The following is a 24,949-nucleotide window of genomic DNA, read 5'->3' as shown; positions in this document are numbered from 1 at the left end:
GAATAGGTAGTACACACAGGAATGAAGTGCGCGGACTTGGTCAGTCGATCCACAATCACCCAAATAGCATCAAACTTCTTTAAAGTCCGTGGAAGTCCAACAACAAAGTCCATAGTGATCATCTCCCACTTCCACTCAGGAATATCCATCTGTTGTAGCAAACCACCCGGCCTCTGATGCTTATACTTCACCTGCTGACAATTGGGACACCGAGCTACAAATCCCACAATATCTTTCTTCTTTCTTCTCCACTAATAGTGCTGATACAACTTCGCAGCACCCGGGTGAATGGACCGCGAGCTATGGGCCTCCTCCAAAATCAACTCCCGAAGCCCATCCACATTGGCACACATATTCAGCCCTGCATCCTCAATGTCCCATCATCTCCAATGGTCACATCTCTAGCATCATCATGCTGAACTCTATCCTTAAGGACAAGCAAATGCGGATCATCATACTGGTGCTCTCTGATGCGCTCATATAAGGAAGACCGAGAAAGCACACAAGCCAATACCCGATTAGGCTCCGAAATGTCCAATCTCACGAACCGATTGGCCAAGGCCTGAACATCAACTGCAAGAGGTCTCTCCCCAACTAGAATATATGACAAACTCCTCATACTCACTGCCTTTCAGCTTAAAGCATCGGCCACCACATTGTCATTTCCCGGATGGTACAATATAGTGATATCATAATCCTTAAGCAACTCCAACCACCTCCGCTGCCTCAAATTGAGATCCTTATATTTGAACAAATGTTGGAGGCTACGATGATTAGTGAACACTTCACAAGATACACCATACAAGTAATGCCTCCAAATCTTTAACGCGTGAACTATGGCAACCAACTCCTAATCATAAACGGGGTAGTTCTTCTCATGAGGCTTCAATTGATGAGAAGTATAAGCAATAACTCTACCCCCTACATCAACACACAACCGATCCCAACTCCCGAAGCATCACAATACACGGTATATGAACCTGAAGTTGATGGCAAAACCAACACTGGAGCCGTGGTCAAGGCTGTCTTGAGCTTCTGAAAGCTCTCCTCACACTTGTCCGACCATACAAATGAAGCACCTTTCTGAGTCAACTTGGTCAAGGGAAATGCGATGGATGAGAATCCCTGAACAAACCGGTGATAATAGCCTGCTAAACCAAGAAAAAGGCGAATCTCTATGGCTGAGAATGGTCTGGGCCAACTCTGAACCACCTCTATCTTCTTCGGATCAACCTAAATACCCTCGCTAGACACCACGTGCCCCAAGAAATCCACTGAACTGAGCCAAAACTCACACTTGGAGAACTCTGCATAAAGCTTCTCTTCTCTTAATCTCTGTAACACAACTCTCAAATGCTCCGCGTGCTCCTCCTGACTACACGAATACACCAGGATATCATCAATGAAGACTATGACAAACGAATCAAAATAAGGCCGGAGCACGTTGTTCATCAAATGCATGAATGCCGCTGGGGCATTGGTTAGCCCAAAAGACATCACCAAGAACTCATAGTGACTATATCGGGTCCTGAAAGATGTCTTAAGAATATCTGAATCCCTGATCTTCAACTGGTGATAACCCGAATGGAAATCAATCTTAGAGAACACCCTCGCTCCATGAAGCTGGTCGAATAGATCATCAATGCGAGGCAAAAGATACTTGTTCTTAATTGTTACCTTGTTCAATTGACTATAATCAATGCACATTCTCATTGTGCCATCCTTCTTCTTTACAAACAGAACTGGCGCACCCCATGGTGACACACTAGGTCTAATGAACCCCTTATCTAGGAGTTCCTAAAGGTGCTCATTTAACTCCTTCAACTCCGCTGGTGCCATATGATACGACGGAATAGAAATGGGCTGAGTTCCCGGCACCAGGTCAATACCAAAATTAATATCCCTATCTAGCGGCATGCCCGGCAGGTCTACAGGAAATACATCTGGAAAATCTCTCACAACTGGAATAGAATCAATACTGGGAGCCTCAACTCTGACATCCCTCACAAACGCTAGATATGAAAGACAAACCTTCCCAACCATACGCTGGGCTTTCAAGAATGAGATCACTCTACTGGGAACATAATCAGTCACACCTCGCCACTCGATCCATAGCACACCCGGCATAGCCAATGTGACTGTCTTAGCATGACAGTCGAGAATAGCACGACATGGAGATAACTAATCCATGCCCAAAATGACATCAAAATCCACCATGCTCAATAGTAATAGATCCACTTGGGTCTCCAGACCCCCAATAGTCACCACACACGGCTGGTACACATGGTCTACCAAAACAGTATTGCCCACCGAGGTAGATACATGAACATGTAAAGCAAGAAAATTACGGGATGTACCCAAATAACGAGCAAAGTATGATGGCACATAAGAAAAGGTGGAACCGGGATCAAATAATGCAGAGGCATCTCTGTGGCAGACTGAAACAATACCTGTAATGACAACATCTGAAGCAATAGCATTGGGTCTGCCTGGGAGTGCATAGAAACGGGCCTGACCGCCCCCTGATCGACCTTCCCTTTATGGGGCGACCCCTGGCTGACTGACCCCCACCCCTAGCTGACTGAGCGGGTGGTGGTAAAGAAACTGGCGCTGAAGCCGACGACTGACCCCTCTGCTGGGATGAACTAGCAACACGACGAGAACACTGCCTCCACATGTGGCCCATCTCACCACACTCATAACAACTTCCAAGTTCTAGAGAAGGGGAATGAAAGGAACCCCTCGCACCAGAGTGACTAACAGATGCACTCGGCATAGAAGAGCCCTGGACTGATAGAGCACAGGACGAACTCTGAGCTGGAAGAGCGCTGAGTGATGATTGGCCCTGCTGAGATCCATGATAACCATGACCCAAAGATGCCCTACGATAACCTGGGCAAGCTGGCTGAGCAGATCTGAATGAACGACCTTTGTCGTGCTGAAACTGACCCCTCGAAGGAGCACCACTGTAACTACCAGATCCTCGAGGCCTCTTGGCCTTCCTCTCCTCTTACTCCTGACGGCGAACCGACTCAATCTCACGGGTGATATACACAACCTCCTCGAAAGTAGCACCAGTCACCCTCTCCCTAGTCATGAGAATACGGAGCTGATAAGTAAGACCATCAACAAACCTCCTAATCCTCGCTCTATCTATTGGGACCAACCAGATGGCATAATGAGCCAACTTAGAGAACCTCAACTCATACTGCGACATGGTCATCTCCCCCTGACGCAACCACTCAAACTGCCTACGCAACTCCTCTCTGCGAGACTACGACACATACTTCTTCAGAAAAGGAACGGAGAACTGCTGCCAGGAAAGAGGTGCTGCACCAATAGGCCTACGCCTCTCAAAATCCTCCCACCAAGTGAAAGCAACTCCTAAAAATTGATAGGTGGTAAAAGCGACCCCGCTAGTCTCCAGAATACCGGCAGTACGGAGCATCCTCTGACGCTTATCCAAAAAGCCCTAGGCATCCTCACCCTTTGCGCCACTAAAGGTCGGAGGCTGCAATCTACTAAACCTCTCCAACCTATGCTGCTTATCCTCCGGCATGACAGGAACCACATAGTCCTGAGCATTTGCAATCGGCTGGGCTGGATGCGCCCCTAGCATCTGGAGTCCCTGCACGACCTACTCAGGTGTGCGAGCGGCAGGAGTTTGATTGCCTCCCCCAGCCTGTGAAGTAGCTGTAGCTGTAGTGGCTGAAACCGCCTGAGCCAAGCCAATGCAAACTGATAAGATCTGAGCCAAGGCCTCTTGAAGACCTGGAATCACGATGGGCACAGCTGGTGCCTGAACTGGTGCTGCTGGAGCATCCATAGCTGGAGCATGATCCTGAGCTTGGGCAGCTGGTGGATCTATAGGTGCTGCCCTCGCTGCTCTGCCTCTACCACAACCACGGTTGCGTCCTCGGGCTCTAGTGGCCACATCTGGTGACACTGGTGGTCGTCTACCCTATCCGATAGCACGTGTCCTCACCATCTGAGAGAATGGAATAATAGAAGTTTAGTATTCGGATCAAAAAGTTCGCACGACTAGAATTTCAAGAATATGAAGTTTTTCCTAAAGGTTCTGCAGCCTCTCGAGGATAAATACAGACGTCTTCGTACCGATCTCTACTAAACCTGCTCATGACTCGTGAGACCTATGTAACCTAAGGTATGATACCAACTTGTCACGACCCTAACCTCGAACTTGGTCATGATGGCGCCACTCGTGAAGACAATGCCAACCAATTCAATCCAATTCACTTTTTAAAGCAATTAACCAACATAAAAATAGTCTAACCATGATTTAAATATACTAAGTAGCAAAAAATATCGATAAAATGCAGAAATACAACCAGACACAGCCCTATCTGGGGTGTCACAAGTCATGAGTGTCTATAGGCCATAATACAAGTATGCTAAATCCATAAACTAGTACAAATGTTTGAAGGGAAATAGAAATGATAAAAGAGTAGAGACACAGGGCTACGGACGTCAACAACTACCTCGTAGTCTCCGAACGCTCGCCTGAAATTAGAGGGATCAACACTCGGGAGCGGTACCAGCTACGCCTGAATCTACACACAGGGGTGCAAGGAGTAAAGTGAGTACTCCAACTCAGTGAGTAAAAAATGTAAATAACGACCGAAAGTAAGAAAACACGTAAGGCACAAGGCATTCTATAATGAAGCAGTAAAACCATTTAAAAGCAGTAAAACAGTGGAAAGTCAATTAAAATCCCCTTTCAATAAATAAACAAGTAATGGACAAGTAATTAAGATAAAGCAACCAAATAGAAGTTCGCCCCTCGGGCACAGTATCACCACATCCGCCCCTCGGGCAACATCTCAGAACAATAACAGCCCCTCGGGCTCAATCTCACATCACAATGGGTACACGTGCTCACTAGGGGTGTGCAGACTCCTGGAGGGGCCCCTTACTGCCTAAGCGCAATAACAAGCCATCTTATGGCATCAAAACTAGGCCTTCGGCCTTATATCAATCAAGCTACCTCGTGGCGCACATATCTCAGGCCCTCAGCCTCAAATCAGTATCAGTGTTTCCTTACAATATAGGTCATTGGCCTTACTCAGTTGAAAATCCTCACAAGCCTCTCGGGCAATAGTAAAACAGTGTTTCTCAGCCCAAACATCATTTAACATATCATTTAAGTATTAAAACTGAGTAAACATGGCTGAGTAGTAAAATAGTAGAAAATAACATGACTGAATTCAAGTATAAAGTCAAAACAGTGAAGAAATATCAATAATAATCCCCAAAGGGTTCAAATAGTTGGCACTAGGCCCAAATATGACATTCAACCCAAATAATGATGATAGCAAATAGTTTTCAATCAAATACGCAGTAAAATCATCAATCAGGATGGACCAAGTCACAATTTCCAATAGTGCAAGACCCCACGCTCGCCATCAAGCGTGCGCCTCACCTCAATATAGCACTATGATGTGCAATCCAGGGTTTCAAACCCTCATAACATCATTTACAATCATTACTCACCTCGAACCGGCTAAATCTCTAGCTCACGATGCCTTTGCCCCTCGAGTCGGCCTCCACACGCATTGAATCTATCCAAAATTAGAACGAGGACGTCAAAATATGCTAAGGGAACAAATCCCAAGCAAAAACAATCAATAAAGGGCATAAATCCCGAGATTAGAAAAACTCGACCCCTGGCCTACATCTCAAAATTCAGAAATTTTTACACCAATAGATTTCTTATCTTCCTGCGAGTCTATGCATATCAAGAATACCAAAATCGGAGTCCAAATGACCCCTTAAATCCTCAATTTAAGACCTCTTAAACTCAAGCCTTAATCCTCCATTTTAGCCCTTTAATTCCTTTAATTTCAGCCTTAATCCATGAAATACTGCCATAGAAATGTGTTTTATGTCCAAAATCCTTACCTTAACGAAGTTCTCTTGAAATCCCTCTTTCAAATCGCCCAAAAAGCTCCAAGGCCGAAGTCAAAAATGGTGGAATAGCTCAATTTCGCGAAATGAAATAACTTATATGTTATGCCTAGGCCTTTCCGCATCTGCGGTCCAAAACCCGCTTCTGCGGTACCGCATATGTGGTCAAATCCTCCGCTTCTGTGGAATTCACTTACCGGACCAAATACTGCATCTACGGTCCACTTGCCGCATCTGCGACTCGCAGGTGTGGTCTCTCTACCGCATCTGCGGTTCCTGACTCTACCTCACCATTCCGTATCTGCGAGCCTCCCTCCGCAAATGCGATCCCATTAGCCGCTTCTGCAGTTTCCTATTCTTCAAGCCTCTTCCGCTTCTGCGGCCAAATCTCCGCTTATGCGATGCCGTACCTGTGGTCCCTAAACCGCAGGTGCAAAAACACCAGAAGCAGCAAAACTTCAGTAGCTGCAATAACATCTCAACTCCTCCGTCAACCATTCGAAATCACCCCAAGGCCCCCGAGACCTTAACCAAAAGTACAAACATAATCCTATACCTTATTCAAACTTGTTCCAATCATCAAAACACTTCAAACAACACTAAAACAACCAAAACACCTCGGATTCAAGCCTAAGTTTCTAAAATCTTCCAAATTCTGCTTTTGATCAAAAACTCGACCAAACCACATCCGAATAACCTGAAATTTTGCACACACGTCCCAAATGACCCAACAAAACTACTGCAACTCTCGGAATTCCATTACGACACCTATATCAAAATCTTGCCTAGCAACCAGAAATCGCCAAAATATCAACTTCGCCAATTCAAGCCTAAATCTACTCCAAACCTCCAAAACCCATTCCGATCACGCTTCTAAGCCATAAATCACCTCTCGAAGCTAACCGAACCATCATAACTCGCATCCGAGCTCTTTAACACATAAGCCAACATCTAGTTGACTTTTCCAACTCAAACTTCCTTAAAAGAGACTAAGTGTCTCAAACCTTACCAAAATCATTCCGGACTCGATCCGACCAACCCGATATCATAAAACACGGATAACGAAGCATAAAAAAGCAGAAATAGGGGAAACGGAGCAGTAACTCATGAGACGACTGGCCGGTCGTCACAATAAGTCAAATTAATTTTTAATAAAATATTACTCTTTGAAATGGGGTACACGTGCAACGCGCGTATCCTAATACTATACTAGTCTATGTCTATACTATATTAAAAGCACGAAGGTCCTTAGAGAAATATCGTTCGCCTTTTTTACCCTTTAAAATATAGAGTTCACATTAGACAAAATAGTAATTTAAGTATTTCATTAATATTTTGAAACAATATTTTAATTAATTCTCCTATAATTTTGGAATAGCTATTTAATTATTCTCCTATTATTAACCGTCTAGGAAAGGTAATAAAATTTTGCCTAAATATTTTCCTATTCGTTCTACTCCCTACGTATGTTGGAGTAGTTTATAGCTTTAAGGTTTTGGAGACCTTTTTTGTAGTTAAAAATTCTGCCTAGCCTAAATATTCGCCCCTATGTTGGATTATTGAATGCGTTTATTTTGTAGTTAATATCTTTTAGGTTTAGACTTTTCCAACTCAAACTTCCTTAAAAGAGACTAAGTGTCTCAAACCTTACCAAAATCATTCCGGACTCAATCCGACCAACCTGATACCATAAAACACGGATAACGAAGCATAAAGAAGCAGAAATAGGGGAAACGGAGCGGTAACTCATGACACGACTGGCCGGTCGTCACAATAAGTCAAATTAATTTTTAGTAAAATATTACTCTTTGAAATGGGGTACACGCGCAACGCGCGTATCCTAATACTATACTAGTCTATGTCTATACTATATTAAAAGCACGAAGGTCCTTAGAGAAATATCGTTCGCCTTTTTTACCCTTTAAAATATAGAGTTCACATTAGACAAAATAGTAATTTAAGTATTTCATTAATATTTTGAAATAATCCTTTAATTAATTCTCCTATAATTTTGGAATAGCTATTTAATTATTCTCCTATTATTAACCGTCTAGGAAAGGTAATAAAATTTTGCCTAATGTTTTTCCTATTCGTTCTACTCCCTACGTATGTTGGAGTAGTTTATAGCTTTAAGGTTTTGGAGACCTTTTTTGTAGTTAAAAATTCTGCCTAGCCTAAATATTCGCCCCTATGTTGGATTATTGAATGCGTTTATTTTGTAGTTAATATCTTTTAGGTTTAGGAGATCTTTTTGGTTAAATTATTTTGCCTTAAATCACACACACAATTTTCTTTTTGGTTAGGAGACTTTATTATTTGGTAAAATTCATATTATGTGCGTTGCGTGTGCACCTAATCTCAATATGTAAATATACTTACTAAAAGTTATATTCGAGTATAAAATAAAAACTTTAAATTTTTAAAATTGATGTATATTCAAATTCTATATATTCAGCTTTTCAGTTTTAGCAAGAATACATAACTTTTAAAGATCTAAGAGCATTTCTAAAAAAATTAAAAAGCTATTTTCAAGTTCATTTTAATAGACAGAATGCAATATTTTTTGTTTCTTGTGAGCAAAATACATGTTGTTATATTTTTTTAATCAATATATATATCAACTATTATAAAAGCACAAAGCCTCATAGCGAAATATTATTAAACCTTTTTACCCTTAAAAATAAATTTCAAATAGGATAATATTGGCATTTAATTATTTTTCGTAATAATTATAATGATGAAATCAATTATAATATTATGATAAAATTATTAACCTAATTGTCCATTTTTATTGATTACTACATAACGAATCATAATATACATGGTTATTAAGACAAAAGCAATATTCATAAGATATTCTAATTTCAAATTACTAATAAATTCTTTTGTATACGTTAACTTAATTTGTTACTTAAATAAATATTATTAGAAAAGGTCATGAATAAATAAATAAAATTCTTTATATGTGTGTTAATTTCATGATCAATATTTATCATTTTCAAGAACTCAAACCTTTACTTAATATTAATTTTGTGACTAAAACCATGTATGAATGTTATTTATATATTTTAAAAAAATAATTTTCATCAATATAGGGTACACGCGCAACGCGCGTACCGTGAGACTAGTTATATTAAAAGCACGAAGGCCCTTAGCAAAATGTAGTTCGCCTTTTTTACCCTTTAAAACATAGAGTTCATATTGGACAATACAGTAATTTAAGTATTTCATTAATATTTAATAAAAACTAAATAATTTTGGAATGTTCACTATATTATTTGGTAAATTTTTGCCGGAATTATTTGTTATTAAATTTTGCTTTACTTATTTGTTACAATTTTTCTTCATGCTTCTTACACAAGGAAAGGTAATAAAATTTTTTCCCTAAACTTTCGCTTCCCTTGACTCCTTCTTTTGTTTGCATTAATTATTTGGTAAAAATTTTCTTCACGTTTTTTAAACAAGGAAAGTAAATAAAAATAATTTCCTACACTTTAGCTATTTGGTTCAATCTCATTAACTGATCGTATGTATATTTGACTTTGGTTAAATTCCCTACTCTTTTGGAGTAGTAAATATTTGGTAATTTTTTTGTACACTAGAATAATTAATAACTTTTTTCCTAAACTTTTACTACTTTGTTCAACTCTCAATAATGACTTTATTTGTCATACAAGGAAAGTAAATACGCACGTACACTAGGAAATTTTGTAGTTAGATTGTCCACGAGCATATAATTTATTTTATGTGTCAAATTGTGTATCAAAATACTTCTATAAAAGAAGCTACAATGTCAAAAATTAATCATCAAACTTCACCCTATTCCAACACCGCAATTTCAGGTTTTTTTTACTAATATCAACATTTTTTGCTACTTCGTATTTTGCAACACGTTTGCATGCACCCGTTTTTATTGTTGCATCAACAATTTATCTTTATTATTGCATTAACAACTTTTTATTATATAATTTTTGTTTCATGTTTTGGACGTGGCTAATTTTGCATCTCACGTAATTTACGAATTTAATACAGGTTATTGAACAATTGCAATTCATTCATCACATAAAATCGGTTAGACATTCGATCTAAGTATTATTACTTAAATTAGTATCGTTTTTTTTTATTGTATGATTAAAAATACTTATTGCTATGCCAACTAAAGTTGCTTGTTTTAAATAGAATTAAAAATTAGACTATATGCTTTAATTCTATGTAATATTAATGATTTGCGTTATTTGCGATTGTTATGCTTGAATCACTCAGATTTCAACAATTACATTTGTTCAGGTAAACAATCTTCCTTATATCATAAAAATAATCAATTATTAAATTAGTCACTTTAATAACTTATAAAACTCTTATGCTTTATTTTAGGTACACATGTGATGGTCAGTGAAAAGAAATTGTCAGAACAATGTGTCCCAATAAATAGTCTAAGAGTATCTAATTCATGTTAGGTAATACAAGTGTTAGTGTTTGGGAGTGGAATAGTAAAAGATTTCAACAATAAAACAAATCAAGACACCCAAAAAATTGTGACATCAGTTGACAAAGAGGTAATTATTATTTTATATCGATAATAATATAGATTATTTCATGTCCTTTCATATTATAGTTTTAACCATCAGATTAACTTAAAGTGAAACTTTTTACACGGAATAAAAATTCACGCTACACTTTTTAATGGTTATATTCAGATGTGAAAAAATTATTTACAACAAAACAAGATCTACGAAGGCTCTTCGTGAAATGTCGTTTCCTTTTTTTTACCCTTTAAAAATAAATATTACATTGGACAAAATTATAAAAATTTATTTTTCTAATATTTAGGATCTTAAAATAAATTAAGATTTTAGTTATTAAATATCTCTTTATTCAACAAGGTAGGAAGTCCTAATATTTAGAATTTTAAGTCAACCAAGATTTATATATTACAAATCCGTTCCTTGAAAACTTCATTGTCCAAATACGAGAAAAAGAAAAATATGATTGAACTTGATTATAATAATTTATTGTAAAATTGAGGTTCGATGTAATTTATATTGCTGATCAAATCTCACTAATAAGTGATTCAATGTAATTCAACTAAAATATTGCATTATAATTATTTCTTTATTTAAAACTTATAATGAGCTAATATTAACAATTTGAATTAACAAAAAAATCATAATAATAGTATTTTTGGTTGTATGTAAATTATAATTACCGTTGAGTTTTTGTTTCATGTTTTTGACTTGGCTAATTTCACATCTCACCTAATTTACAAATTTATTATAATATAATATAGATAATTAATATATTATTGTTTTCAATGATGACCACTTATCAAAAGGTTTTCTCTTCCTTTCCATAAATAGGCTTTCCCAACGACAATAAAGATTCTTACTTGTTTTTGCATGATTTGAAATTGGAGTGACAAATACATGATTTACTTGAAAATCTTAAATAATAATTTATTTAAAGTTTTTGGGTCATCACTTGCTCTTAAATTGAATTCTATATTCTGAGGCCTTGGAAACCTTATTTAGCATCACCTCGATTTGCGTGCGCAGTCCAGGAGCATAACCGGAAAGCCTAAGTATGAAAATCTGTGAAAAATGATAAGTTTTGATTATAAAATGAGCTAATTTGACTTCGGTCAATATTTTTAGGTAAACGGACCCGGACCCGTGACTTGACGGTCCCGGAGAGTCCGTTGGAAAATATGGGACTTGGGCGTATGCCCGGAATCGAATTTCGATGTCCTAAGCCCGAGAAATAAATTTTTAAAGAAAATTGTTTTCTGAAATTGTTTAAAGGAATTTGAAATAAAATTGGATTAGAACATGATGGTATCGGGCCCGTATTTTGGTTCCGGCGCCCGGTACAGGTCTTATATATGATATAAGATAATTCTGTGAAATTTGGTGAAAAACGGATGTCATTTGACGTGATTCGGACTTAAATTGCAAAAAATTGATGTTTTAAGAGTTTGAGAAAAATTAGTTCAAATGATGTCATCATGTGATATCATCGAGTTAGTACGTATGTTTGGTTAAGAGCCCCGAGGGCTCGGGTGTGTTTCAGAAGGTTTTGGACTTAAGAAAAGTTGCAGGTTTTCAGCTGTAAGTTTTCTGATATGCCCTTCTTCGCGTTCGCGGGAGGATCGTAAACGCGATTTATTAATTTTTGCTGAAGGAAATTCCTTCTATGCGAACGCGTAACCCAGGTCGCGAATGCAAAGCCTTGGTGGGCATTCCCTTCGCGAACGCCGTCCTGGCCACGCGAATGCGAAGGCTAATTGAGCCTGGGCAGGGGTGGGGCATTTGACCTACACGAACGTGATCCTTTGCACGCGAACGCGAGGCTCGATGAGTTTCTTCTCTGCGAATGCAAGCCGTTTTTCACGAACGCAAAAGCCTAGCAGGCCTAACCCATCACGAATGTGAGTGACCTGTCGCGAACGCGATGAATATTTTTGCCCAGTTATTTTAAAAGACCAGAAACATTAGCGTTACGAGATTTTCACCAAAACTCATAACTTCTTCATCTAAACACCAAATTGGGCGATTTTTGAAAGAGGATTTCACCACCAATTCATAGTTATGTAATCTTAGACTCATTTTCTTCAATTTTCATTAATACCCATTAGATTTCTAAGCTTAAATCATGTGATTAAGGGTAAAAAACTAGGGATTTGGGTAGAGTTAGGGCTTTTTGATTATTTGGGAATTTGACCTCGTTTTGGGGTCCGATTTAAAAATAAATTATATATTCGGTCTCGTGAGTGAATGGGTGATCGGGTTTTGGTCCGAACCTCCTATTTTGAGCAAGCGGGCCCGGGGTCGATTTTTTGAATTTTTGGGAAGAATGATTAGAAAGCTATTATTAAGTATTGGAATTGGATTGTTTAGAATTTATTGACATTATTAAGTCAATTATGTATAGATACAATTGATTTGGAGCCGAATTTGAAAGGAAATTCGGTGTTTGAGGCTTGAGTTGGCCGTGGAAGTTCGAGGTAAGTGTTTGGTCTAACCTTAGCTTGAGGGATTAGGAGTTGTGTCCTATTTACTATTTGCCTCTTGTTGAGTACGACGTATAGGCATGGTGATGAGTATGTATACGTTGGTGTTGAGCATGACCGTGAGTCTTAAATTGATATTTGTTGTGTTCTTAAATGATTCTACGGATGCTTAATTGGTGATTCCCGACATTGAGCAAGGATTTAGTTTGTTTACGTGGAAATTACTGATGAATTAGTATTGCTGTTAATTGAGATGAGTAGGAGTTGATTTAAGATTGGTTATAGCTGATTCTCCCTTGCCGGGATGTATATACTTTCACTGTTGAATTCCCTCGCCGGGATACTGTAGTTTATTGTTGATCCCTTGTCGGGACTCGTAGTCCGGTTGAGTTTAAGGTATATAAATATATTGGATCGGGTTGCATGCCGCAACAATGTTATATATATTGGATCGGGTTGCACGCTGCAACAATGTTATTTATATTGGATCGGGTCGCATGCCGCAACAATATTATATATATTAGATCGGGTTGCACGCCGCAACAATGTTATATATATTGGATCTGGTTGCACGCTGCAACAATTTTTATATATATTGGATCGGGTTGCGCACCGCAACAATGTTATTATTACTTGTTGTAGATTTTGAGTTGTTTCTCTCATATTTCTCTTTATTTCTGTTGGATTTGATGTGTCCCCCGAAGCATGCACCCCCTCCCATTTAAACTGCTTTTACTTGTTTATTTTCCACTGTATATTATATAATTGCACAAGTTTTATCTGGAGTCTGGTCGTAGCGTCGTCACTACCTCGCCGGGGTTAGGTCAGACACTTACCAGCACATGGGGTCGGTTGTGTTGATGCTACACTCTGCACTCTGTGCAGATATCGGAGCAGCACCGGGACAGTAGCACTAGGGGAGCCAGCCTTCAGTCCACAAAGATCCCGAGGTAGTCCTGCAGGCGTCCGCTGGCCCGGTGTCTCTTCTATCTACTTATCTGTTTTGTTTTCATTGTATCCAAGACAGACTGTATTTCTTTTCCTCAGACATCTGTATGTAGTATTCATAGACAGTCCGTGAATATTGTGACACCGGTTTTTGGGTAGAGATGCATGTTGGCATTTCTATATTTATTTTGGGTATTATATTAGTCTAAGTCTTCCGCTATTATTTAAATATTGATCACCTGCTATTACAAGTTGTTAAAAAGGACTAAAACGAAAGAGTTAAAGTTTCTAAATTTCGTGGCTTGCCTAGCTCTACGAGTAGGCGCCATCACGACTCCCGAGGGTAGAAATCTGGATCGTGACAAATTGGTATCAGAGCTCTAGGTTACATAGGTCTCACAATTCACGGACAAGCTTAGCAGAGTCTGAGAGATCAATACGGAGACGTCTATATTTATCCCTAGAGGCTATAGAGTTAGGAAAACTTCACATTTGTTCTTTATTGTCGTGCGGTGTTGTTTCTCAACGCTAATTGAATTTCTACTCTGTTCTTTCGCAGATGGCGAGAACACGTGCTTCCTCATCCACCGCTCAGCAGCCCGAGCCCCCAGCAGCCGCTCCCACGAGGGGCAGAGGGCGAGGCCAAGGCCGTGCTAGAGGCCGAGGTTGGGGCAGAGCTCAACCCCGAGCAGCAGCACCAGTAGCGGAGCCTCAAGTTGATTTTGACGAGGAGGTTCCGGCCCCAGCAGTTTCGGTGGGCCTAGCTCAAGTCCCAGAGGGGTTTATTGCTACACCAGTTCTTCAGGATGCTCTGGTCTGACTAGTGAGCCTCATGGAGAGTGTCACTCGGGTAGCCTTGCTTCTTGTAGCACCAGCAGTCTCTCAGGCTGGAGGAGGAGCCCAAACTCCTACTACTCGCACTCCGGAGCAGGTAGTTCCTCAGATACAAACTCCAGCAGTTCAGTCAATTGGAGCGGTTTAGCCGGGTGTGGTAGCTCAGATCGGTGATGGAGCAGCTATGTATGCCGATGCTTTGTGGAGGCTGGACAGGTTCATCAAGCTTTTCACTACTACTTTCAGCGGTGTATCTACTGAGGATCCCCAGGATTATCTAGACAGTTGTTATGAGGTTCTCAGGAACATGGGGATTGTTGAGACCAATGGGGTCGATTTTGCTGCATTTCTCTTGTCTGGATCCGCCAAGACTTGGTGGAGAGATTATTGCTTGGCTAGACCAGCCGGATCGCTAGCTTTGACTTGGGAGCAGTTTGCACAGCTATTTCTGGAGAAGTTTCTCCCCATTGCTCAGAGAGAGGCCTATTGGAGGCAGTTTGAGTGTCTCCAGCAGGGTTCCATGACTGTTACCCAGTATGAGACCAGATTCATCGACTTGGCTTGCCATGCTCTTATCACGCTTCCTACCGAGAGAGAGAGGGTGAGGAGGTTTATTGATGGTCTTATTCAGCCGATTCATCTTCAGTGGTGCCTCGTCAGGAGGAAGAGATTCGTATGGTAGAGGCTATCCTCCTAGGACCTTTCAGTCAGCCCTTCAGATTTCTCACGGTGCTTCAGGTAGCCGTGGTCCGCAAATGCAGTATTCTGATCAGCAGTCCTACAGTGCACCACCAGCTCCTATCAGTGCACCGCCACTTCAGAGTTTTCAGGGTGGTCCTTCAGGTCGCCAGGGTCAGTCTCAGTTTCCTCAGCTACAACACTCAGATGGATGCTATGAGTGTGGTGAGTATGGTCATATCAGGAGGGCTTGTCCGAGATTGGTGGGTACTCAATCGCAACAGTAGGGTCCCCGTACTATGGTTCAGGCACCAGGTGTTCCACAGCCCACCTAGCCAGCTAGAGGTGGGGGTAGAGGTGCTAGAGGTGGAGGTAGAGGATTTAGAGGTGTAGCTCAGACTGCTAGAGGTGGAGGCCAGCCAGCTGCAGGACATCCCAAAGATATAGTCCAGGGTGGTAGGGCCCAGCCCCGATGTTATGCTCTTCCAGCCAGGCCCGAAGATGAGGCTTCAGATGCGGTTATCGCAGGTACTGTTGTGGTTTGTGATAGAGATGCTTTAGTGTTATTTGATCTAGGGTCTACATACTCGTATCTGTCATCTTATTTTGCATCGTACCTAGTCATGCCTAGTGATTCATTGAGTGTTCTTGTTTATGTGTCTACACCAGTGGGTGATTCTATTGTGGTAGATCGAGTCCATCTCTCTTGTGTAGTTGAGATTGGGGGTCTTGAGACTCGAGTAGATTTGTTGCTTCTGGACATGGTCGATTTTGATATTATATTGGGGATGGACTGGTTATCACCTTACCACGCTATCTTGGATTGTCATGCCAAGATCGTGACCTTAGCTTTACCAGGTTTGCCTCGTTTAGAGTGGAGAGGGACTCCTAGTCATTCTACCCGTAATGTTATCTCTTATGTAAAGGCTCGGTGCATGGTCGAGAAGGGGTGATTGGACTATTTGGCATATGTACGTGATTCTAGTGCTGAGGTCCTTCTATTGATTCTGTGCCCATTGTTTGTGAGTTTCCTGAGGTATTCCCTTCAGACCTGCCGGGTATGCCATCCAATAGGGATATTGACTTTTGCATTGATTTGGCTTCGGGCACTCATCCCATTTCTATCCCGCCGTATCGTATGGCCCCGCTTGAGTTGAAAGAGTTAAAGGAGTAGTTGCAAGACTTGCTTGAGAAGGGTTTCATTAGACCCAATGTTTTGCCTTGGGGTGCGCCGGTGTTGTTTGTTAAGAAGAAGGATGGGTCGATGAGAATGTGTATTGATTATCGGTAGTTGAACAAGGTTACGATCAAGAATAAGTATCCATTGCCGAAAATTGATGATTTGTTTGATCAGCTTCAGGGTGCCAAGGTATTTTCAAAGATTGACTTGAGATCTGGCTACCATCAATTGAGGATTAGGGCATCCGATGTCCCTAAGACAGCTTTCTGCACTCGGTACGGGCATTATGAGTTCTTGATGATGTCATTCGGGTTGACAAATGCTCCAACAACTTTTATGGATTTGATGAACCGAGTGTTCAGGCCTTATTTGGATTCGTTCGTGATAGTCTTCATTGATGATATTTTGATATATTCCCGCAGCCGGGAGGAGCACGAGCAGCATCTTAGAGTGGTTCTTCAGACTCTGAGGGATAATCTGTTATATGCTAAGTTCTCAAAGTGTGAGATCTGGTTGAGTTCAGTTGCATTCCTGGGTCATGTTGTATCAGCAGAGGGTATTCAAGTTGATCTGAAGAAGATTGAAGCAGTCAAAAACTGGCCTAGACCAGCATCAGCTATAGAGATTCAGAGTTTCTTGGGATTGATAGGCTACTATCGTCGGTTCGTGGAGGGGTTCTCATCTATTGCAGCCCCGATGACCAAGTTGACCCAGAAGGGTGCCCAATTCAGATGGTCGGACGAGTGTGAGGCGAGCTTTCAGAACCTCAAGACAGCTCTGCTACGGCACTGGTGTTGGTTTTGCCCACAGGTTCAGGGCCTTATACAGTTTATTGTGATGGATCTAGTATTGGGCTTGGTGCGGTGTTGTTGCAGGATGGCAAGGTCATTGCCTATGCTTCACAGTAGTTGAAAGTTCATGAGAAGAACTATCTGGTTCATGATTTAGAGTTGGCAGCCATTGTTCACGCATTGAAGATTTGGAGGCATTATCTGTATGGCGTGGCATGTGAGGTGTTCACGGATCACAAGAGCCTTCAGTATTTGTTCAAGCAAAAGGAGTTGAATTTGAGGTAGAGGAGGTAGTTGGAGTTGCTGAAAGATTATGATATCACTATATTATATCATCCGGGAAAGGCTAGTGTGGTGGCCAATGCTTTGAGTAGGAAGTCAGCCAGTATGGGCAGTCTAGCTTATATTCCGGTCGGTGAGAGACTGTTTGGTTTGGATGTTCAGGCCTTGGCCAATCAGTTAGTGAGGCTGGATGTTTCTGAGCCTAGTCGGGTGTTAGATTGCACGGTCACTCATTCTTCATTATTGGAGCATATCCGAGATCGGCAGTATGATGATCCTCATTTGTGTGTCCTTAGAGACACGGTGCGGCGTGGAGGTGCCAAGCAGGTTACCTTAGATGATGATAGAGTTTTGAGATTGTAGGATCGAGTTTGTGTGCCTAATGTGGATGGGCTTCCGGAGTTGATTTTAGAGGAGGTCCATATCTCCCGGTACTCTATTCATCCGGGCGCCGCGAAGATGTATCAGGATTTGCAGCAGCATTATTGGTGGTGGAGAATGAAGAAGGATATCGTTGCATATGTGGCTCGGTGTTTGAATTGTCAATAGTTTAAGTACGAGCATCAGAAGTCTGGTGGTTTATTTCAGAGGATTGAGCTTCCCGAGTGGAAGTGGGAGCGGATCACTATGAATTTCGTTGTTGGACTCCCACAGAGTCGGAGGAAGTTCGACGCAGTATGGGTCATTGTTGATAGGCTGACCAAGTCAGCGCATTTCATTCCTGTGGCAGTCTCCTATTCATCCTAGAGGTTAACTAAGATCTATATCCGGGAGATTGTTCGTCTTCATGGTGCGCCTGTGTCTATCATTTCGGACCGAGGTACGCAGTTTACCTCCTGTTTCTAGAGAGTAGTTCAGCGAGAGTTGGGCCCACAGGTTGAGTTGAGCACAACATTTCATCCTTAGACGGGCGGGCAGTCCGAGCGGACTATTCAGATTTTGGAGGATATGCTCCGAGCTTGTGTCATTGTCTTTGGAGGCTCGTGGGATCAGTTTTTGCCTTTAGCAGAGTTTGCCTACAACAACAGCTACCAGTCGAGTATCCAGATGGCTCCTTATAAGGCTTTATATGGTAGGCAGTGTTGGTCTCCGGTTGGATGGTTTGAACCAGGAGAGGCTCAGTTGTTGAGTACGGATCTGGTTCAGGAGGCCTTGGACAAGGTCAGGATCATTTAGGATAGGCTTCGTACCGCTCAGTCCAGACAAAAGAGTTATGTCGACCGCAAGGTCCGAGATGTGGCTTTCATGGTCGGTGAGCGGGTATTGCTTCGAGTGTTGCCTATGAAGGGCGTGATGAGATTCGGGAAGAAGGGCAAGTTTAGCCCTAGGTTCATTGGTCCGTTTGAGATTTTTGATCAAGTGGGAGAGGTGGCTTATAGACTTGCATTACCGCCGAGCTTATCAGCTGTGCATCTAGTGTTTCATGTGTTCATACTCCGGAAATATCATGGCGATCCATCCCACGTGTTAGATTTCAGCACTGTCCAGTTGGACAAGGACTTGTCTTATGAGGAGGAGCCGGTAGCTATTCTAGACCGGCAGGTTCGTCAGTTGAGATTGAAGAGTTTTCCTTCCGTTCATGTTTACTGGAGAGGTCAGCCTCCTGAGGCATCGACCTGGGAGTCCGAGTCCGATATGCGGAGCCGTTATCCCCATCTTTTCCCCGACACAGGTACTTCCTTCTTATGTCCGTTCGAGGACGAACGATTGTTTTAGAGGTGGAGAATGTGATGAGCTCTTAAATTGAATTCTGTGCTTTGAGGCCTTGAAAACCTCATTTAGCATCACCTCGATTTACGTACGTAGTCCGGACGCGTAGTCGGAAAGCCTAAGTATGAAAATATGTGAAAAATGATAAGTTTTGATTATAAAATGAGCTAATTTGACTTTGGTCAATATTTTTGGGTAAATGGACCCGAACCTGTGATTTAACACCCGGAGGGTCCGTAGGAAAATATGGGACTTGGGCGTATGCTCGGAATCGAATTCCGAGGTCCCAAGCCCGAGAAATAAATTTTTAAAGAAAATTATTTTCTGAAATTGTTTAAAGGAATTTGAAATGAAATTGGATTAGAACATGATGGTATCTGGCCCGTATTTTGGTTCCGGCACCCGTTACAGGTCTTATATATGATTTAAGATAATTCTGTGGAATTTGGTGAAAAACGGATGTCATTTGACGTGATTCGGACTTAAATTGCAAAAAAATTGATGTTTTAAGAGTTTGAGAAAATTCTTTGATTTGAGGTTTAATTCGTTGTTATTGAGGTTATTTTGGCGATTTGATCGCACGGATAAGTTCATATGATGTCATCGAGTTAGTATGTATGTTTGGTTAGGAGCCCCGAGGGCTTGGGTGTGTTTCGGATGTGTCTCAGAAGGTTTTGGACTTAAGAAAAGTTGCAGGTTTTCAGCTGTTGGTTTTCTGATATGCCCTTCTTCGCGTTCGCGGGAGGACCCTGCGAACGCGATGTATTAATTTTTGCTGAAGGAAATTCCTTCTACGCGAACGCGTAACCCAGGTCGTGAATGCGAAGCCTTGGTGGGCCTTCCCTTTGCGAACGCGGTCCTGGCCACGTGAACGCGAAGGCTAATTAAGCCTGGGCAAGGGTGGGGCATTTGACCTACGCGAGCGCGATCCTTTGCACGCGAACTTGAGGCTTGAGGAGTTTCTTCTCCGCGAACGCGAGCCATTTTTCGCAAACGCGAAGGCCTAGCAGGCCTAACCCATCGCGAACATGAGTGACCTGTCGCGAACACGATGAATATTTTCGCCCAGTTATTTTAAAAGACCAGAAACAGTAGCATTACGAGATTTTCACAAAAAACTCATAACTTCTTCATCTAAACACCAAATTGGGCGATTTTTGAAAGAGGATTTCACTACCAATTCATAGGTATGTAATCTCAGACTCATTTTCTTCAATTTCCATTAACACCCATTAGATTTCAAGGCTTAAATCATGTAATTAAGGGTAGAAAACTAGGGATTTGGGTAGAGTTAGGGTTTTTTGATTATTTGGAGATTTGACCTCGTTTTGGGGTCGGATTTTGAAAACAAATTGTATATTCGGGCTCGTGGGTGAATGGATGATCGGGTTTTGGTCTGAACCTTGTGTTTTGACCAAGCGGGCCCGAGGTCGATTTTTTGAATTTTTGGGAAGAATGATTATAAAGCTATAATTAAGTATTGGAATTGGATTGTTTAGCATTTATTGACGTTATTAAGTCGATTATGTATAGATACAATTGATTTGGAGCCGAATTCGAAAGAAAAGGCGATGTTTGAGGCTTGAGTTGGTCGTGGAAGTTCGAGGTAAGTGTTTGGTCTAACCTTAGTTTGAGGGATTAGGAGTTGTGTCCTATTTGTTATTTGTTTCTTGTTGTGTACGGCGTATATGCATTGTGACGAGTATCTATACGTTGGTATCGAGTATGACCGTGAGTCTTAAATTGATAGTTGTTGTATTCTTAAATAATTCTACGGATGCTTAATTGGTGATTCCCGATATTGAGCAAGGATTTAGTTTGTTTTCGTGGAAATTACTGATGAATTAGTATTGGTGTTAATTGAGATGAGTAGGAGTTGAGTTAAGATTGGTTATAGCTGATTCTCTCTTGCCGGGACGTATATACTTTCACTGTAGAATTCCCTCGCGGGGATAGTGTAGTTTATTGTTGATCCCTTCCCGGGACTCGTGGTACGGTTGAGTTTAAGGTATATAAATATTGGATCGGGTTTCATGCCACAACAATGTTATATATACGTCACGACCCAATTCCCGAACCCGGTCGTGATGGCGCCTCTCGTGAAGACAAGGCCAGCCAAAACAAACGAAACACCTCTTTTAACAATTAATTAACATAAACAAGTCTAAAACATGATTAATATAGCCATAATTGCGGAAACAACGATAATAACAAAAGGGAAACCATAGCAACTAAGAAATCCGGATACAAGTCTACTAAACACTAAATCTGATACAATAGTTCTACAAACATGAAAATGACAAGATAAGGGAGGCACGGGGCTGCGAAGGCCAACAACTACCTCGTAGTCTCCGAATCACTGCCTGAACAGGGAGAATTAGCACTCAGGAGAGGACTCTACGATGCCTGAATCTGCACACATGGTGCAGGGAGTAATGTGAGTACTCCAACTCAGTGAGTAATAATTATAAATAATGGCTGAAAGTATGAAAACACGTAAAGGCACACATCAATTCTATATCAAGCAGTAAAATCACTTAAAGCAGTAAATCAGTGAAGAAATCAAATGATATTCCTTTTTAAAAACAAGTAAAATAGGTAATTTAACAGGTAAATAACAAGTAGAAATATGCCCCTCGGGCACAGTGTCAATCACTCAGAACAGTATCAGCCCCTCGGGCTCAGTAGCAATCACTCAGAACAGTGCTCACTTTCAGATCATAATGGGTACAAGCGCTCAGTGTGGGTGTGCAAACTCCGGAGGGGCCCCTTACGGCCCAAGCGCTATATCAAGCCACCTCGTGGCATCATCACTCGGCACTCAGCCTCACATCACTCAGCACTCGGCCTCACATCACTCAAGCCACCTCGTGGCATATAAAGTATCTCAGGACCTCGGCCTCATATCACTCAGCATATCCTCACATATGGCCCTCGGCCTCACTCAGTCCAAAAATCATCACAAGCCCCTTGGGCATCAGTAAAACAGTAGTGTTCATCCCAAACAACATTTAAAAGATCATTTAATTCTCAAATTCAAGTAAAATGGATGAGTTTGTAAAGCAGTGTAAATCAATAGGACTGAGTTCAAGTAGTATGTCAAAATAGTGAGGAAACAGTGATAAAAGTCCGCGAAGGATTCAAATAGTCAGAACGAAGAACAAATATGACAATAAGCCCAAGTCATGATGATAACAATTAAGTCTCAGTCAAATACACGGTAAAAACATCAATCGGGAAGGACCAAGTCACAATCCCCAATAGTAAACGACTCCGCACCCGCCAGTAAGCACGTGTCTCACCTCAATATAGCACTACGTTGTGCAATTCGGGGTTTCGAACCCTCAGGACATCATTTACAATCATTACTCACCTCAAGCCGGCCAAAACTCTAGCTCGCTATGCCCTTGCCTAAAAAATCGGCCTCCTCGCGCGTCGAATCTGACCATAACCACAACGAATACGTCACAATAGGCTAAGGGAACAATACTCAATCGAAAACAATCAAAAAATATCAAAAATCCTGAAATTGGCAAAACCCGAGCCCCGGGCCCACTTCTCGAAACTCAGAAATTTTCACATCATTAGATTCCTTATCATCCCACGAGTTCATACATACCAAAAGTTCTCAAATCGGACCTCAAATGGTCCTTCAAATCCCAATTTAAAATCTCAAAATCACAAACCCTAGTTCTTCCATTTTTAGCCAAATTTCCATGAATTTCTAGGTTAATCTCACCAAAAAAATCCCATTTTAGGTTCATAAAACTTATTTCCAATCAATTCTCCTTGAATCCCTCTTCAATTCCCCTCAAAGAGCTCCCAAAATACTCAGCTATGGTGGAAAAATGGCTCAAAATCGCGGATGAAACAACTTAAAACATTCTGCCCAGGGGTTCTTTTCGCATCTGTGGACAAAAATCCCGCTCCTACGGCACCGCTTTTGCGGGCAATCCTCCGCATCTGCGGAACTTCACCTAAGGTTCGAAATCTGCATCTGCGGTCACATGGTCGCATCTGCGACTCCGTAGATGCGGTTCCTATACCACACCTTCTGTTCCTGCTTTGCCCCCTCGAAACCGCATCTGCGTCTTTCCTTCCGCATCTGCGACACTGCACCTGCGGTCCCAATTCCGAAGGTGCGGAAATACATGAAGCAGCAGACATTAACTATCTTCTAAGTTCCAAAAATTCCCGTTAGCCATTCGAAATCACCCCGAGGCCCCCGGGACCTCAACCAAAAACACCAAAACATCCTAAAATCTCATTCAAACTTGTTCCAATCATCAAAACACCTCGAACAATACCAAAACCATCAATTCACATCGAATTCAAGCTTAAGTTTCTAAAAACTTCCGAAATACGCTTTTGATCAAAAACCCAACCAAACCACATCTAAATGACCTGAAATTTTGCACACACATCCCAAATCACATAACGAAGCTACTGCAACTCTCGGAATTCCATTCCGACCCTTGGATCAAAATATCACCTACCGACCGAAAATCGCCAAAATACTAACTTCGCCAATTCAAGCCTAATTCTACACCATGCCTCCAAAACCAATTCCGATCACACTCCTAAGTCATAAATCACCTCCCAAAGCTAACCGAACTATCGGAACTCATATCTGAACCCTCTAACTCATAAGTCAAGATCCAATTGACTTTTCCAACTTAAGCCTTCTTAAAAGAGACTAAGTGTCTCATTTCTTTCCAAAATCACACCAAACGCAAACCAATCAACTCGACCACATAAAACACAGATAACGAAGCATAAAGAAGCAGAAATAGGGAAAATGGAGCAGTAACTCATGAGACGACTGGCCGGGTCATCACATCCTCCCTAACTTAAACAAACGTTCGTCCTCGAACGAGTCAAGAAACATACCTGAAGCCTCAAACAGGTGAGGATATATGCTCTGTATCTCCCGCTCGGTCTCCCAGGTAGCCTCCTCCACGGGCCGACCTCTCAACTGTACCTTCACTGAAGCTATATCCTTTGATCTCAACTTTCGAACCTGACGACCCAAAATAGCTACTAGCTCCACATCAAAGGTCAAATCATCATCCAACTGAACCATGCTGAAGTCCAAAACATGAGACGGGTCCCCAACATACTTTTGGAGCATAGAAACATGAAATACCAGATGCACACTCGATAAGCTAGGTGGCAAAGCATGCATATAAGCCACCTCCCCAATCCTCCTAAGTACCTCAAAAGGCCCAATGAACCGCTGACTTAACTTCCCTTTATTTCTAAATCTCATAACACCCTTAATGGGCGAAACCTTTAGCAAGACCTTCTCGTCAACCATGTAAGATACATCTCGAACCTTCCGGTCTGCATAACTCTTTTGACGCGACTGCGTTGTACGAAGTCTCTCTTGAATCAACTTCACCTTCTCTAAGGCATCCTGAATCAAATCTGTCCCCAATAACCTCGCCTCACCGGGCTCAAACCAACCAACTGGAGATCTACATTGTCTCCCATACAACGCCTCATACGGGTCCATCTGAATACTGGACTGATAGCTGTTGTTGTAGGCAAACTCTACAAGCGGCAAAAACTCATCCCAAGAACCTCCGAAATCAA

This window comes from Nicotiana tabacum, chromosome 20 (genome assembly GCF_000715075.1).
Source record: "Nicotiana tabacum cultivar K326 chromosome 20, ASM71507v2, whole genome shotgun sequence".
Taxonomy (NCBI): domain Eukaryota; kingdom Viridiplantae; phylum Streptophyta; class Magnoliopsida; order Solanales; family Solanaceae; genus Nicotiana; species Nicotiana tabacum.
This window is presented reverse-complemented; position numbering follows the sequence as displayed.